The sequence below is a fragment of the Triticum dicoccoides genome, chromosome 5B, assembly GCF_002162155.2.
Source record: "Triticum dicoccoides isolate Atlit2015 ecotype Zavitan chromosome 5B, WEW_v2.0, whole genome shotgun sequence".
Classification (NCBI taxonomy): Eukaryota; Viridiplantae; Streptophyta; class Magnoliopsida; order Poales; family Poaceae; genus Triticum; species Triticum dicoccoides.
The window spans coordinates 368,081,734-368,099,669 of record NC_041389.1 but is presented as its reverse complement, the minus strand read 5'-3'; positions in this window follow the sequence as shown (position 1 = coordinate 368,099,669).

Below are 17,936 nucleotides of genomic sequence, written 5' to 3'. Positions count from 1 at the left end.
ACCATAGTTTGAGGAGTTCATGTATTCACTAAGTGTTAATGCTTTGGTTCGGTACTCTATTAAAAGGAGGCCTTAATATCCCTTAGTTTCCAATAGGACCCCGCTGCCACGAGAGGGTAGGACAAAATATGGCATGCAAGTTCTTTTCCATAAGCATGTATGACTATATTTGGAATACATGCCTACATTATATTGACAAACTGGAGCTAGTTCTGTGTCACCCTATGTTATAACTATTGCATGAGGAATCGCATCCGACATAATTATCCATCACTGATCCAATGCCTATGAGCTTTTCACATATTGCTCTTTGCTTAGTTACATTACCGTTGCCACTGTTACAATTACTACAAAACTGCTACTGTTACTTTTGCCACCGTTACCGTTACTTCCATACTACTTTGCTACTAAATACTTTGCTGCAAATATTAAGTTATCTAGATGTGGTTGAATTGATAAATCAACTGCTAATATTTGAGAATATTCTTTGGCTCCCCTTGTGTCGAATCAATAAATTTGGGTCGAATACTCTACCCTCGAAAACTGTTGCGATCCCCTATACTTGTGGGTTATCAAGACTATTTTATGGCACCGTTGCTGGGGAGCATAGCTCTATTCTTTGAGTCACTTGGGATTAATATCTGTTGATCACTATGAGGAACTTGAAAGATGAAAGAACTAAGATTTTTCCCTAAACTACGTGGGGAGGTAAGGAACTGCCATCTAGCTCTGCACTTGATTCACCATCTGTTTTGAGTAAGCTTGCGACACCTAAACCTGCTTCTGCTATTAATTCCGATATGTCGCATGTTATTGATGATGCCACATCTGCTATGCATGATACTTATGATGAAACTACTTCTATGCTTGATAATATTGTGCCACTAGGTCAATTTCTTGATGAACAACTTGCTAGGGCTAGAGAGAATGAAATTATTGAAACTGATAATATTAATGAAAGTGATGATGAAGATTCTCCCCCTAGATATGAATTGCCTATTATGGTTGAGGGTTATGTAATGGATGAAGAAACTGCTAGAGATTTTATTGCTTGCAATGATAGATCTGATCTTAAGAAATTATTAGCTAAGCTGAAAGAAAAGTCTCTGAATGCTAGAATGAAATATGACCTTGCTTTTGCTACTTCACCTATCTGTGTTACTGGTAAGGATTATGATTTATCTGTCGATCCTGAAATAATTACTTTGGTTGAATTCGATCCTTTTTATGGCTATGAATCTGAAATTGTTGTGGCACATCTTACTAAGTTAAATGATATAGCCACCCTATTCACTAATGATGAGAAAACTCGCTACTACTATATCCTTAAGTTATTTCCATTCTCATTAAAGGGTGATGCTAAAATATGGTTTAATTCTCTTGATCTTGGTTGTGTGCGTAGTCCCCAAGATATGATTTATTACTTCTCTGCTAAATATTTCCCTGCTCATAAGAAACAAGCTGCCTTAAGGGAAATATATAATTTTGTGCAAATTGAAGAAGAGAGTCTCCCACAAGCTTGGGGGAGGCTTCTCCGATTACGTAATGCTTTGCCTGGTCATCCTCTCAAGAAAAATGAAATACTTGATATCTTTTATAATGGACTAACCGATGCTTCCAGAGACCACCTGGATAGTTGTGCTGGTTGTGTTTTCAGGGAAAGAACAGTTGATCAAGCTGAAGTGTTATTGAATAATATGTTGACTAATGAAAACAATTGGAAACTTCCTCAACCAACCCCTAAGCCAACTCCGAAGAAAAGGGGTGTTCTATTTTTTAGTCGTGAAGATATGCAAGAGGCAAAGAAATCTATGAAAGAAAAGGGTATTAAAGTTGAAGATGTTAAGAATTTACCTCAAGTTGAAGAAATACATGGCCTTAATATACCATCTATTGAACAAATACATGGTCTTGATAACCCGACACAGGTAATAAAGGTAAATTCTCTCTATAGATATGATAAAGTTGAAATCCCGTCTACTAAGTTTGTTAGCCAATGCTTGGATGAGTTTGATGACTTTATTGCTAAACAAGAAAACTTCAATGCTTATGTTGGTAGACAATTGAAAGGTAATGCTTACATGGTTGAACACTTGAGTGATTATATGTCTAGAGTTAAAGGTGAACTTAAACTCATTAGTAAACATGCTTCTATGGTTACCACTCAAGTACAACAAGTGCTTAAAGCTCAAAATGATTTGCTCAATGAATTAAATAATAAAAGAATTGATAATGATGTTAGAGTTATGACTAGAGGGGGTAAAATGACTCAGGAACCTTTGAATCCTGAGGGCCACCCTAACAGAATTGAGCAAGATTCTCAGAGAAATGATGTTGATGCACCTAGTCCTTCTAAAAAGAAGAAAAAGAAAAATTATAGGACTTTGCATGCTTCTAGTGAACCTGTTGTAGACACACCTGAGAATTCCAATGATATTTCTATTTCTGATGCTGAAACACAATCTGGTAATGAACATGAACCCAATGATGATGTTAATGAAAATGTTCATGTTGATGCTCAACCTAGCAATAACAATGATGTAGAAATTGAACCTGTTGTTGATCTTGATAACCCACAATCAAAGAATCAACATTATGATAAGAGAGACTTCATTGCTAGGAAGCACGGTAAAGAAAGAGAACCACGGGTTCAGAAACCCATGCCTTTTCCTCCTAAGCCATCCAAGAAAAAGGATGATGAGGATTTTCAGCGCTTTGTTGAAATGATTAGACCTATCTTTTTGCGTATGCATTTGACTGGTATGCTTAAAATGAATCCTTATGCTAAGTACATGAAAGATATTGTTACAAATAAAAGAAAGATACCGGAAGCTGAAATTTCCACCATGATTGCTAATATACTTTTAAGGGCGGAATACCTAAGAAACTTGGAGATCCAGGAGTACCAACTATACCATGCTCCATTAAAAGAAACTATGTTAAAGTGACCTTGGAGCCGGTGTTAATGTTATGCCTCTCTCTTTATATCATAGACTTGAATTGAATAAGTTGACACCTACTGAAATATCTTTGCAAATGGCCGATAAATCAACTGCTATACATGTCGGTATTTGTGAGGATGTGCCTGTTGTGGTTGCAAACATTACTATCTTAATGGACTTTGTTATCCTTGATATTCCCTAGGACGTTGTCGATTATCCTTGGTAGACCCTTTTTGAATACTGTAGGGGCTATTATTGATTGCAACAAAGGCAATGTCACTTTTCATGTTAATGGTAATGGGCATACGGTACACTTCCTGAGGAAACAACCTCAAGTCCACGGTATCAATTCTATTGGAAAAATTCCATTGATTATTATTGGAGGTTTTGAATTTCCTCTTCCTACTGTCAAGAAGAAATATGATATTCTTATTATTGGGGATGTTCATATCCCCGTTGAGGTAACCTAGTGCTATTCGAAAATTCTCCGGCTTCATGCGATTCGGAATGAGTTTGTTAACAAGACTTGATCAACCTTGTTAGTGGATTCCTTTTGATGAGCATGAGATGGATGAAGTTAGAAAGCACAACTCTCTGTACCCTCCTTTTACTTTCTGTTATTTAGATTAAATAAAGCAAAAATAGTATTTTCTATCTGTTTTCTGAATTATCCTTCCAATAAAAAAATACCCGAAAATAAAAGTTCTCCAAATGCCCTGAAAATGAAATATGATTTTTTTCTAGAATATTTGAGAATATCTGGCACTGAGAACACACCAGAGGGGGCAAGTGTTGGTGTCAAAACCAGCGGATCTCGGGTAGGGGGTCCCAAGCTGTGCGCCTTAGGATCGATGGTAACATGAACACGGGATTTTACCCAGCTTCGGGCTCTCTTGATGAGATAATACCCTACATGCTGCTTGATTGACTTTAATGAGTATAGGGGTTACAAGAGTTGATCTACCCCGAGATCATATGTTGTGGTCTAAACCCTAGAGGTATGATGAGTAATGTCATAATCATCTATCGACTAGCCTGGCCTCGGTTTATATAATGTACCAGAGGCCTAGGATAACAAGAGTCCTAGACGAATACGCCGGTGGGGGAGGAGTCCTTGTCTTGATCACCATGTCTTGTGGAATCTTCCTTGTATGCCGCAGCTGTCCGAACTGGCCCATGAGTATACGACCATGGGACTCCTCGGCCCAATCTAACTGATCGGGAGAAGACATGGTGAGTACCCCCTAGTCTAGGACACCGTCAGCAAGAACCTGGCCACGAGGGTCCAGGGCGCGCCCACCCCCCTGGGGCGCGCCCCCTGCCTCGTGGGCCCCTGGTGGCCCCCTCCACTTATTCCAGTACCCACACACTTCCTCTTCCTCCCAAAAAACCAGCAACCAGCTCAAGCACGAGTTCTAGCTCATCTTGCTGCCATTTCCGATCTCCTTGCTCAAAACTCCACTCACAAAACTGCTTTGGGGGATTGTTCTTTGGTACGTGACTCATCCTATGGTCCAACTTGTTTTTGTTCTAGTGCTTTATTCATTGCAAATTTTTGCTGCCAAGGTGACCCTGTTCTTGAGCTTGCATGTCAAATTTATATGGTCCCAAGTAGTTTTAATGCATGATATAGTCCCTAGGCACTTGTGGGAGTAGTTGCTATCAATTTTGTTGAGTTTGGTTCACTTTTATTTTGAGTTATTAAAATTTTCAGAAATTTTTCAGAGCAAGAAATATGTTTAGGAAAATGTACCAAGGTGGTTCTTCAAGGAAGCAAGGACCAAGGCCCGCAATACGTGAGCAGGACGATGAACCACCGAGGGAAGCTCAAGTGCGGCCTTCTCAATGGCCGTCAGAAGAGTTTATGGTCCAAGTAGGCATCAAGGATGAATTTGATGCATACGTGCGTAATGCTGATCTTGAGGACTTCATGCTAGATAAGTGCCCTCTGTATTACCACTTAACTGATTCCTTTGTGAGAAAGTTCAAATTTACATCTTCACGCAATTCTCACAATGTCCTATTTGATCTTAATGATAAATCATGTACCATGGACTTAGAAGATTTTAATACTACATGTAAACTCCCGCAATGGGGTAGTGCTAGTGAACCTCGCAAACCTGAATTTACAAAATTTCTTGCTAGTATCACTGCGGGGGAATCTAGAGAAATAGCACAAGCTACCATAGGGAGCATTCATTTTCCTGATATACATTATTTTGCTCTCTTTATAGGTAGATGCATAAATGGTAAGCACGAGGCATGTCACATGTGTGTTCCTGATCTTAGTGTTCTCAAGAGTGTTGTGCTAGGAGATAAATAATATAACTTGGGGGCCATTGTTGCACGTAGGTTGCATAATAATAGTTTAAATGAAACTTGTTTGGTGGGATTTATGCAACCCGTGTGGCTAATTTTCTTGAGATACCCATACATGAAAATGATATGGAGTTGCCTCCCGCTTATCTAGATTATGATGCCATGGTTCGTCATCAGTATGTTGAGAGGAATGAACAGTTCCTCTAATACCGACTAATCTTTAACAGACGTCGCACTATCCATGTTTCTCTCCCTGCTCCTGGTTTCTTTGACTTTCAGGCAAAAAGGATATATTGTAACCAGGGAGGAGGCAAACGAATACGAGGGGAGGACGGAGGCAGCTCGCCTCCAAGCTGCAGCTTAGGAGGCAATAGCTATTGCATCTCAGTACGACCCCAGCTAGAACTTTGATCCATGGGCATAGACCAACTTAGGCCAAAAGCCTAAGCTTGGGGGAGTACGTATTTCTCACCGACATTACACTCATGTTCAAACACTCATTCTAGTTGTCGGTGCGCATACTTTTCATTGTACTATCCATGCTAGTTTATTTTCCTCTTCTTGCTTTCTTCTTGTGTGTTTGAATAACATTAAGAAAAAACAAAAAAATTAGTTATAACTTTTAGCTAGTTTACTTTCCATGCATGTAGTAGTAGTAATTAAAAGAAAACCCAAAAAGATTTCTCGTTCTTCTTTTGCTTGTTGGGAGCTTTCCCGTGTAAATAGTTTTATTTCTTTTCTTTTCTTTGGGGGGCGAGAGGAGAAGACCACGATGAAAATGATGAGTGGCTCTCATATGCATTATTGTTGATTTAACCAAGAACCCATATTACCTTGTCTTCTCCCTTGAATTGAATGCTTGCAGATTCCAGCTTAGTCCAATGCACATGCACTATTATTATTATACGCAGCGTTCGGTCGTGCAAGTGAAAGGAAATAATGACAATATATGATGGACTAATTGAGACGAGAGAAGCTGGTATGAACTTGACCTCTCTTGTTTTTGTAAATATGATTAGTTCATCATTCCTAATTCAGCCTATTATGTATAAACATGTTTCAATGACAATTAGAGATTATAGTTGCTTATGACATGCTTAATTAGCTAAGAGTTTATAATGGTTTACCTTGCATGCCAACATGCTATTAAAATGGTTGTGATGTGGTATGATAGGGTGGTATCCTCCTTTGAACGATTCGAGTGACTCGACTTGGCACATGTTCACACATGTAGTTGAAATAAAATCAACATAGCCTCCACGATATTTATGTTCATGGTGGATTATATCCTACTCATGCTTGCACTCAGTGTTGATTAATTTTAATGCATGTTCATGACTATTGTTGCTCTCTAGTTAGTCGCTTCCCAGTCTCTTTCTAGCCTTCACTTGTACTAAGTGGGAATACTGCTTGTGCATCCAAAATCCATAAACCCCAAAGTTATTCCATATGAGTCCATCATACCTTCCTATATGCGGTATCTACCTGTCGTTCCAAGTAAATTTGTATGTGCCAAACTCCAAACCTTCAAATGAAATTCTGTTTTGTATGCTCGAACAGCTCATGTATCAACTAGGTTGTCTGTATCCTCCATGCTAGGCGGGTTATTCTCAAGAGGAGTGGACTTCGCTCCTCACTCACGAGAAAATGGCTCGTCACTGGGATGCCCAGTCCCATGCTCAAATAAAATCAAAATAATTGCAAACAAAACTCCCCCGGGATTGTTGTTAGTTGGAGGCACCCATTGTTTCGGGCAAGTCGTGGATTGATGCTTGTTGGTGGAGGGGGAGTATAAACTTTTCCATTATGTTTGGGAACCGCCTATAATGTGTGTAGCATGGAATATATCGAGATCTCTTGGTTGTTATGTTGACAATGAAAGTATGTTGCTCAAAATATTATTTATCTCTATTTCAAAAATCGAGCTTTGGCACCTCTACAAATCCATGCTTCCCTCTACGAAGGGCCTATCTATTTACTTTTATGTCGAGTCATCACCCTCTTATTAAAAAGCACCAGTTGGAAAGCACCGTTGTCATTTGCATGCATTACTATTGATTTATATTGAGTATGACTATGACTGGATCTCTTTTACCATGAATTACAATGTTTAGTCAGTCCTTGATATTCAGGGGTGCTCTGCATTTAAGTTTTGCGGTCTCAGAAAGGGCAAGCGAGATACCATCTTGTAATATCATATTATGATTGAAAGTGTTGTCATCCGATATTTATTATTATTGCTCGCTAGTTGATTGTGCCATTGATATGAGTAATCATGAGACCTAAGTGTTATTGTGAATATGGTTAGTTCATAATCTTTGCTAAAAACTTGAATGCTGGCTTTACATATTAACAACAACAAGAGCAAACAGAGTTTGTAAAAGTTTTTCTTTATCACTTTCAGTTTGTCAACTGAATTGCTTGAGGACAAGCAAAGGTTTAAGCTTGGGGGAGTTGATACGTCTCCATTGTATCTACTTTTCCAAACACTTTTGCCCTTGTTTTGGACTCTAACTTGCATGATTTTAATGGACCTAACCCGGACTGATGTTGTTTTCAGCAGAATTGCCATGGTGTTATTTTTGTGCAGAAATAAAAGTTCTCAGAATGACTTGAAACTCCACAGAGAATATTTTTGGAATTAATAAAAAATATTGGTGAAAGAATCAAGACCAGGGGGCCCACACCCTGTCCACGAGGGTGGGGGCGTGCCTATCCCCTGGACGCGCCCCCTTGCCTCATGGGCCCCCTGGTGCTCCACCGACCTCAACTCCAACTCCATATATTCACGTTCGGGGAGAAAAATCAGAGAGAAGGATTCATCGCGTTTTACGATACAGAGCCGCCGCCAAGCCCTAAACTCTCTCGGGAGGGCTGATCTGGAGTCCATTCGGGGCTCCGGAGAGGGGAATCCGTCGCCGTCATCATCATCAACCTTCCTCCATCACCAATTTCATGATGCTCACCGTCGTGCGTTAGTAATTCCATTGTAAGCTTGCTGGATGGTGATGGGTTGGATGAGATTTACCATGTAATCGAGTTAGTTTTGTTAGGGTTTGATCCCTAGTATCCATTATGTTCTAAGACTGATGTTGCTAGGACTTTGCTATGCTTAATGCTTGTCACTAGGGCCCGAGTGCCATGATTTCAGATCTGAACCTATTATGTTTCCATGAATATATGTGAGTTCTTGATCCTATGTTGCAAGTCTATAGTCACCTATTATGTGTTATGATCCGGCAACCCTGAAGTGACAATAATCGGGACCACTCTCGATGATGACCATACTTTGAGGAGTTCATGTATTCACTAAGTGTTAATGCTTTGGTCTGGTACTCTATTAAAAGGAGGCCTTAATATCCCTTAGTTTCCAATAGGACCCCGCTGCCACGGGAGGGTAGGACAAAAGTTGTCATGCAAGTTCGTTTCCATAATCATGTATGACTATATTTGGAATACATGCCTACATTATATTGATGAACTGGAGCTAGTTCTGTGTCACCCTATGTTATAACTATTGCATGAGGAATCGCATCCGACATAATTATCCATCACTGATCCAATGCCTATGAGCTTTTCACATATTGCTCTTTGCTTAGTTACTTTACCGTTGCCACTATTACAATTACTACAAAACTGCTACTATTACTTTTGCCACCGTTACCGTTACTTCCATACTACTTTGCTACTAAATACTTTGCTGCAGATATTAAGTTATCCAGGTGTGGTTGAATTGAGAACTCAACTGCTAATACTTGAGGATATTCTTTGGCTCCCCTTGTGTCGAATCAATAAATTTGGGTTGAATACTCTACCCTCGAAAATTGTTGCGATCCCCTATACTTGTGGGTTATCAACAGGTTATAGAATGGTAATTGATTTCCACAAATTAAATAAAGCTACTAGAAAAGATCATTACCATCTACCTTTTATTGATCAAATGCTAGAAAGACTATCCAAACATACACATTTTTGCTTCCTAGATGGTTATTATGGTTTCTGTCAAATACATGTGTCAAAAGAGGATCAGGAAAAGACCACATTTACTTACCCTTTCGTTACTTTTGCTTATAGACGTGTGCCTTTTGGTTTATGCAATGCACCTGCTACCTTTCAAAGATGTATGACTGATATATTCTCTGACTTTCGTGAAAAGATTGTTGAGGTTTTCATGGATGATTTCTCTGTTTATGAAACTTCTTTTGGTAATTGCTTAAGCAACCTTGATCGAGTTTTGCAGAGATGTGAAGAAACCAATCTTGTCTGAATTGGGAGAAGTGCCACGTTATGGTTAATGAAGGTATTGTCTTGGAGCATAAAATTTCTGAAAGAGATATCGAAGTTGATAAAGCTAAAGTAGATGCTATTGAAAAGATGTTGTGTCTAAAGGACATTGAAGGTATAAGAAGTTTTCTTGGTGATGCTGGTTTATATTGGAGGTTTATTAAAGACTTCTCTAAAATTTCTAGGCATGTGACTAATCTCTTACAAAAGCATGTTCCTTTTGTCTTTGATGATGATTGTGTAGATGCACTTGAAATACTTAAGAAAGCCTTGATTTCTGCACCTATTGTTCAACCACCTAACTGGTATTTAGCCTTTGAAATTATGTGTGATGCTAGTGATTATGTTGTAGGTGTTGTTCTAGGACAAAGAGTTGATAAGAAATTAAATGTTATCCAATATGCTAGTAAAACTCTAGACAGTGCCCAGAGAAATTATGTTACTACTGAAAAAGAATTTTTAGCAGTTGTGTTCGCTTGTGATAAGTTCAGACCTTATATTTTTTTATTCCAAAGTAACTGTTCACACTGATCATATTAGTATTAAATATCTTATGGAAAAGAAAGATGTTAAACCTAGACTTATTAGATGGGTTCTCTTGCTACAAGAATTTGATTTGCATATTATTGATAGAAAGGGTGCTGAGAACCCCATTGCAGATAACTTGTCTAGATTAGAAAATGTTCTTAATGACCCACTACCTATTGATGATAGCTTTCCTGATGAACAATTAGTTGTCATAAATGCTTCTCGTACTGCTCCATGGTATGCTGATTATGCTAATTACATTGTTGCTAAATTTATACCACCTAGTTTCACATACCAGCAAAAGAAAAAGTTTTTCTATGATTTAAGGTATTACTTTTGGGATGATTGTCGGTGTCAAAACCGGCGGTTCTCGGGTAGGGGGTCCCAAACTGTGCGTCTAAGGCTGATGGTAACAGGAGGCGGGGGACACAATGTTTACCCAGGTTCAGGCCCTCTCTATGGAGGTAATACCCTACTTCCTGCCTGATTGATCTTGATGAATATGAGTGTTACAAGAGTTGATCTACCACGAGATCGTAATGGCTAAACCCTAGAAGTCTAGCCTAGGAGATTATGATTGTTGTGGGTCTAACCCTAGAAGTCTAAACCTCCGGTTTATATGGACACCGGGGGGGGACTAGGGTTGTACAAAGTCGGTTACAGAGAAAGGAATCTACATATCTGAATAGCCAAGCTTGCCCTCCATGCAAAGGAGAGTCCCATCCGGACATGGGATGAAGTCTTCTATCTTGTATCTTCATAGCCCAACAGTCCGGCCAAAGTATATAGTCCGACTGTCCGAGGACCCCTTAGTCCAGGACTCCCTCAGTAGCCCCTGAACCAGGCTTCAATGACGATGAGTCCGGCGCGCAGATTGTCTTCGGCATTGCAAGGCGGGTTCCTTCTCCGAATACTCCAACATAGCCCTCCGAACATAGAAATGTGTCTGGCTCTGCAAAACAAGTACCACACACAACCGTAGAGAGTATAATATTTCACGAGTCCAATCCGCTGACAACTTTTTGTAGCGTGACATCACGCCACTGCCCGGTCATTATTCGAACCATTTTTAAGCCTACCGCTCCGTGCTTCGAGGTGCGGTTTCACTGGCATATCTTGTCGAAGCAGAGATCCTGTCCCCTTATCATGGGATTTTCATCAATATGGGCATGGGTAACCCAACCGTGCCATCTGCACAGCGCTTGGGAAATAGGCAAATTTTAAGGCAAGGAGGGAGGCGCATGACTTCTACTGTCTTTATAAGGGGATAAGGATTCATCCTCGTTCACCCACGCCTTCTCCTTCCTCTGCCCATCCCTTATCGAGTTCCAGAGCCCAAGCTCTTGCTTTCTCCGCCCAAAAAAGCACTCCAATCATGTCCAGATCCGGAGCTGGAGGCAAGTGGATGGCCTCTTCCGTCAAGAAGAAAGACATTAAGGAGCTCCGGGAGGCCGGGTACCTGGCCAAGGACATCGTTCACTGACTTCTGGCCAAGGGACAGATTGTCCCTACCCCAGAGCCCCATGAGAGGGTGGTGTTTCTCACCCACTTCATCCGCGGGCTGGGATTCCCCTACACCCGTTCGTCCGTGGACTGATGTTTTACTACGGGCTAGACTTCCATGACTTGGCTCCCAACTCCATCCTCAACATCTCGGCATTTATTGTCATGTGTGAGGCCTTCCTCCGCATCCCACCTCACTTCGGCCTATGGCTAAGACTTTCAATGTGAAGCCAAAGGTGGTGAGCGGCCAACAAGTGGAGTGCGGAGGCGCCATGGTGGGCAAGATGCCAAATGTCACCTGCCCCGGAGGCTCCTTTGTGGAGACTGTGAAGGGGTGGCAATCGGGGTGGTTCTACATCATCGAGCCGCACGGCACCAACTGGGCGGCGGCCCCCGAATTCCTATCCGGAGTCCCAATGCGGCTCACCTCCTAGCAAGAGAAGGCCCTGGCCTGGGGCTCTTCGGACGAGCTGACGGGGCTCTAGACGTGTGTCCAGAACATGATAAGCAAGAGAATCAAACTTGTCAACATGGTCCAGGTTATGCTCTTCCGCTAGATCCTTCTGTGCCAGCGCCGGACTTGCAATTTGTGGGAGTTCGACCCGGCCAAGCACTAGACGCTACTGGAGCTCCTCGGCACGACGCACAAAGACGTCTAGAAGGTGATCTTCAAGGCCGGTGAGGTACCACCGCCCACGACTGAGGATCATGGGCTTAGCTCAAAACGGCGGGCTAATCCGGTAAGTTTTTTCATGTTTTCAAGGTATATCCTTTACTGGCATATTTGAGGGGGGAATCTAAGCCTCCCTACCAATTTTTCAGGCCTGGATAGAGATAGCGGAGCAGATTAACTGTCCCGCTCCGTTGCCCGAAGATCCAGAAATGCCTTGATACGTCTCCAACGTATCTATAATTTATGAAGCATTCATGCTATTTTATTATCTGTTTTGAATGATTACGGGCTTTATTATACACTTTTATATTACTTTTGGGACTAACCTATTAACCGGAGGCCCAGCCCATATTGTTGTTTTATTGCCTATTTCAGTGTTTCGAAGAAAAGGAATATCAAACGGAGTCCAAACAGAATGAAACCTTCGGGAGCGTGATTTTTGGAACGAACATGATCCGGGAGACTTGGAGTACAAGTCAGGGAAGCTTTGAGGAGGCCAGGAGATAGGAGGGCACGCCCACCCCCCTGGGCATGCGCCCCTGTCTCGTGGGCCCCTCGAGACTCCCCCGACCGACTTCTTTCGCCTATATATTCCCATATACCCTAAAACCATCGAAGAACAAGATAGATCGGGAGTTCCGCCGCCGCAAGCCTCTGTAGCCACCAAAAACCTCTCGGGAGCCCGTTCCGGCACACTACCGGAGGGGGGTTCATCCCGGCGCTCTCCATGACGAGGAGGGAGTAGTTCACCCTCTGGGCTGAGGGTATGTACCAGTAGCTATGTTCTTGATCTCTCTCTCTCTCTCTCGTGTTCTCTCTATGGCACGATCTTGATATGTCATGAGCTTTGCTATTATAGTTGGATCTTATGATGTTTCTCCCCCTCTACTCTCTTGTAATGGATTGAGTTTTCCCTTTGAAGTTATCTTATCGGATTGAGTCTTTAAGGATTTGAGAACACTTGATGTATGTCTTGCCGTGCTTATCTGTGGTGACAATGGGATATTCACGTGATCCACTTGATGTATGTTTTGGTGATCAACTTCCGGGTTCCGCCCATGAACCTATGCATAGGGGTTGGCACATGTTTTCGTCTTGACTCTCCGGTAGAAACTTTGGGGCACTCTTTGAAGTACTTTGTGTTGGTTGAATAGATGAATCTGAGGTTGTGTGATGCATATCGTATAACCATGCCCACAGATACTTGAGGTGACAATGGAGTATCTAGGTGACATTAGGGTTTTGGTTGATTTGTGTCTTAAGGTGTTATTCTAGTATGAACTCTATGATAGATTGAATGGAAAGAATAGCTTCATGTTATTTTTACTACGGACTCTTGAATAGATAGAACGGAAAGGATAACTTTGAGGTGGTTTCGTACCCTACCATAATCTCTTCGTTTGTTCTCCGCTATTAATAGCTTTTAAGTGACTCTTTTTTGCATGTTGAGGGATTATTATATGATCCAGTTATGTTATTATTGTTGAGAGAACTTGCACTAGTGAAAGTATGAACCCTATGCCTTGTTTCCTACCATTGCATTACCGTTTATGCTCACTTTTATCATTAGTTACCTTTCTGTTTTTATAATTTCAGATTACAAAAACCTATATCTACTATCCATATTGCACTCGTATCACCATCTCTTCGCCGAACTAGTGCACCTATTCAATTTACCATTGTATTGGGTGTGCGGGGGACACAAGAGACTCTTTGTTATTTGGTTGCAGGGTTGCTTGAGAGAGACCATCTTCATCCTACGCCTCCCATAGATTGATAAACCTTAGGTCATCCACCTGAGGGAAATTTGCTACTATCCTACAAACCTCTGCACTTGGAGGCCCAACAACGTCTACAAGAAGAAGGTTGTGTAGTAGACATCAAGCTCTTTTCTAGCGCCATTGCCGGGGAGGCTAGGTAAGCGGCACTCACACCCCGTCAACTAAGCCCTTTTCTGGCGCCGTTGCCGGGGAGGTGAGTGCTTGAAGGTATATCTTTAGATCTTGAAATCGAATCTTTTTGTTTCTTGTTTTATCACTAGTTTAGTTTATAAAAGAAGACTACAAAAAAGGAGTTAAATTTATCTCATACGCTTCATCTTTTTAATATATTTCGTGAGTATGATGAAAAGGAAAATTGTGCTCAAGTGCTAGAAGAAGAAATCTATAAAATGCTTGATACTAAATCTTTGAATGATGAGCATGATTGCAATGTTGTTAGTATGAACTCTTTGAATATCCATAGTACTAATGATGATTGCACTAGTTATGATGAAAATGTCTCTTATAAGCATGTCGATTTTTGTGGAGAGCATTGGGTTTGCATAGATACACCAAATAGAGAAGATAGATATTGCAAGAGGCATAAGCATGTAGAAACTAAATTGTTTCAAGAAAGGCTAAGGGTGAGTGCTGAAGAATTATATTTCCTTGGTCGTACTTGTGAACTTTGCAATGAAAGTGGTCATTTACATCTCCGATGCAAGTTGTTTCATGATCGAATCGTGTCCAAAAATTGTGATGATTTGATTTCCCTTGCACATTATAATGAACTTAATTTGCTTACGGGTTATGAAGAAATAAAATGTTTAACTATATTTCTTCCAGAATTTGCCCGTTATAACCTTCATGATTTCGATCTAGAGACGATTTATATGTTTTGTGCAGTGAATTGCATTGAAAATCCTTATATTGCCAATTACCTAAAGAAAAGAAAGCAAACATAAGATGAAGAGAATACTAATGAAAGGGAAGAAACTTCCCATTATCCTCCTATTATTTCTTATGATGAATCAGGTAACGAGGAGGAGCTTTCTATTCAACCAATCTCATCTATAAGGAGCTCAAAGAAGAAGGTTGAACCCACACATAATGTGAAGAAGAAAAAGAAATGAATGAGCAACAAAGGTAAAAAGGTATCCCTCCCAAATGATGTTGCTCCTACTACTCATTGTGATGATGATACTTGCTATACTATTGGTGCTATCCATACTATTAATGATGAGAGTGATTATGCTTATGATATGAAAAGGCCCAAGCTTGGGGAAGCTATGTTTGATAAGGATGAAATATTTGAGAATATATTTGCTGAAATTAATGTTTGTCCCAAGCTTGGGGATGCTACGTTTAATGAAGATGATATTTTTAGCATCCCAATTTTTGATATGCAAAGTTGTTATGATGATAGCATGCCTCTTACCTATGATGATTATATCGATGAAAGTGGATTTGTAAGAGTGTCAACTTTATTTAGTGATTCCACTATCTTGGGAGAGGTTTCAATCGATTATGATGAGAACGAAGTTGCTACTTATGATGATTATTGTGATGAAACTTATGCTATAAAAAGTAGTGATGATTATATTTATAAAACTTGTCATGATTATGATTACCCATTTTCTGAACATAACTCTTTTAATGTGGAAACAATTTTTAGTGTTCAAGTCTCTTATGATACTCCCACTATTCCGAATGAGAAGAATTTTGCTTATGTGGAGAGTAGTAAATTTTGTGATCCACTTGATGTATCTTTTGACGTGCTTCTCTGTGGTGACAATGGGATATTCACGTGATCCACTTGATGTATGTTTTGGTGATCAACTTGCGGGTTCCGCCCATGAACCTATGCATAGGGGTTGGCACACGTTTTCGTCTTGACTCTCCGGTAGAAACTTTGGGGCAATATTTGAAGTACTTTGTGTTGGTTGAATAGATGAATCTGAGATTGTGTGATGCATGTCGTATAATCATGCCCACGGATACTTGAGGTGACAATGGAGTATCTAGGTGACATTAGGGTTTGGTTGATTTGTGTCTTAAGGTGTTATTCTAGTATGAACTCTATAATAGATTGAACGGAAAGAATAGCTTCTTGTTATTTTACTACGGACTCTTGAATAGATAGAACAGAAAGGATAACTTTGAGGTGGTTTCGTACCCTACCATAATCTCTTCGTTTGTACTCCGCTATTAGTGGCTTTAGAGTGACTCTTTGCTGCATGTTGAGGGATTGTTATATGATCCAGTTATGTTATTATTGTTGAGAGAACTTGCACTAGTGAAAGTATGAACCCTATGCCTTGTTTCCTACCATTGCAATACCATTTACGCTCACATTTATCATTAGTTACCTTGTTGTTTTTATAATTTCAGATTACAAAAACCTATATCTACTATCCATACTGCACTTGTATCACCATCTCTTCGCCAAACTAGTGCACCTATACAATTTACCATTGTATTGGGTGTGTTGGGGACACAAGAGACTCTTTGTTATTTGGTTGCAGGGTTGCTTGAGAGAAACCATCTTCATCCTACGCCTCCCGCGGATTGATAAACCTTAGGTCATCCACTTGAGGGAAATTTGCTACTGTCCTACAAACCTCTACACTTGGAGGCCCAACAACGTCCACAAGAAGAAGGTTGTGTAGTAGACATCTCGCCTCTTGTGACGAAGATGTTGTTTCCGGCGCCTTATGAGGTGCCGGAGAAGAAGGCCAAAAAGAAGGCCCCGGGGACCAGAAGTGGTCTCCGTCGCAAGGGCACTTCAGACGTGACGTCCTAAGACGCGAGACTCACTCCTCCACCGAAGACGACGAGGAAGAGGGGGAGGAAGAAGAAATCCATTCCCTCCCTGCTGGGGAGAGAAAGAAGAGGAAGGCCTCCACACATGGGGAGGCCGAGGCATCCAAGAAGGGGAAAACTTCCCTTCTAGACAACTCCGCAGTGGCCACCAACAGCGGCGGGGAGTGGGAGCCCAGGGTAAAGCCCCTAGCCAACTCGTAAGTGTCCGGACATAGTAATATATCCTACATTTTTACTTTATTGTTTTTAACGTGTTGAATCGCGCACTTGCAGCCCGGCCCTGTCCAACATCGCGCTGTCCTCCTCTTCGGAGGGATCGCTAGACCCGTCGGCGATGAACAGTGAGTCCCTTCTGACGGCCTCCTCCCCCAAGGTCGCAGACAACACCGAGGTGTTGTCTCGAAGGATCCCCGGCTAGGGAGAGGCTCAGGAGGCCGTCCCGGTGGTCCCGGAGGGTAAAACCCCGGTTGCCAAACACATGGGGGGACAGGCCTATATGGACACCGACAATGGGGGCCGTAACCAATTCGGCCCCCGGCCAAATAGAGCTTCGGAGACCCAAGTGGCTCCGTATTCAGGCAGGCCGCCTCTTCCTAACGAGGGGGGTGAGCCAACTCCACCGGTGACCTCTGTCCATCCAGAGGCACCGGATAGGCTACTGGAAGCGCTGCAAGGCGCTTCCATCGTGGAAGAACATCGTACCCTTATCGGTACGGTGATTGAGAGGGTCCAGTCTGCAAAAAGTGGACTGGCCGAAGCCTGCACTAGCCTTCTTACAGGCTTTGAGGTAAGCAACGTAATTAGGAAAAGAATATCACAGTATAGACAGTAGCCCCTGAGACTCTGTACGGTGTTCGGAAAGAAAAGCCGAACAGAGGATCAACCAATATTTGCAAGAGTCTAACATAATATGTATATGTGAATAAGCAGGCGCCACTGCTGGCTGCTGCCGCTCATACTGCGGAAGTCTCCGGACTGAAGCAAAATCTAGAGCGGGCCGAGCAAGAGCTCGGCCTCGTGAAGGAGCAGCTGGAGGAAAGCAAAGGTATGTATTTAACCTGTGCGTATATTTAGGAAGGATGGATGGTTCATACTGACTAAAGT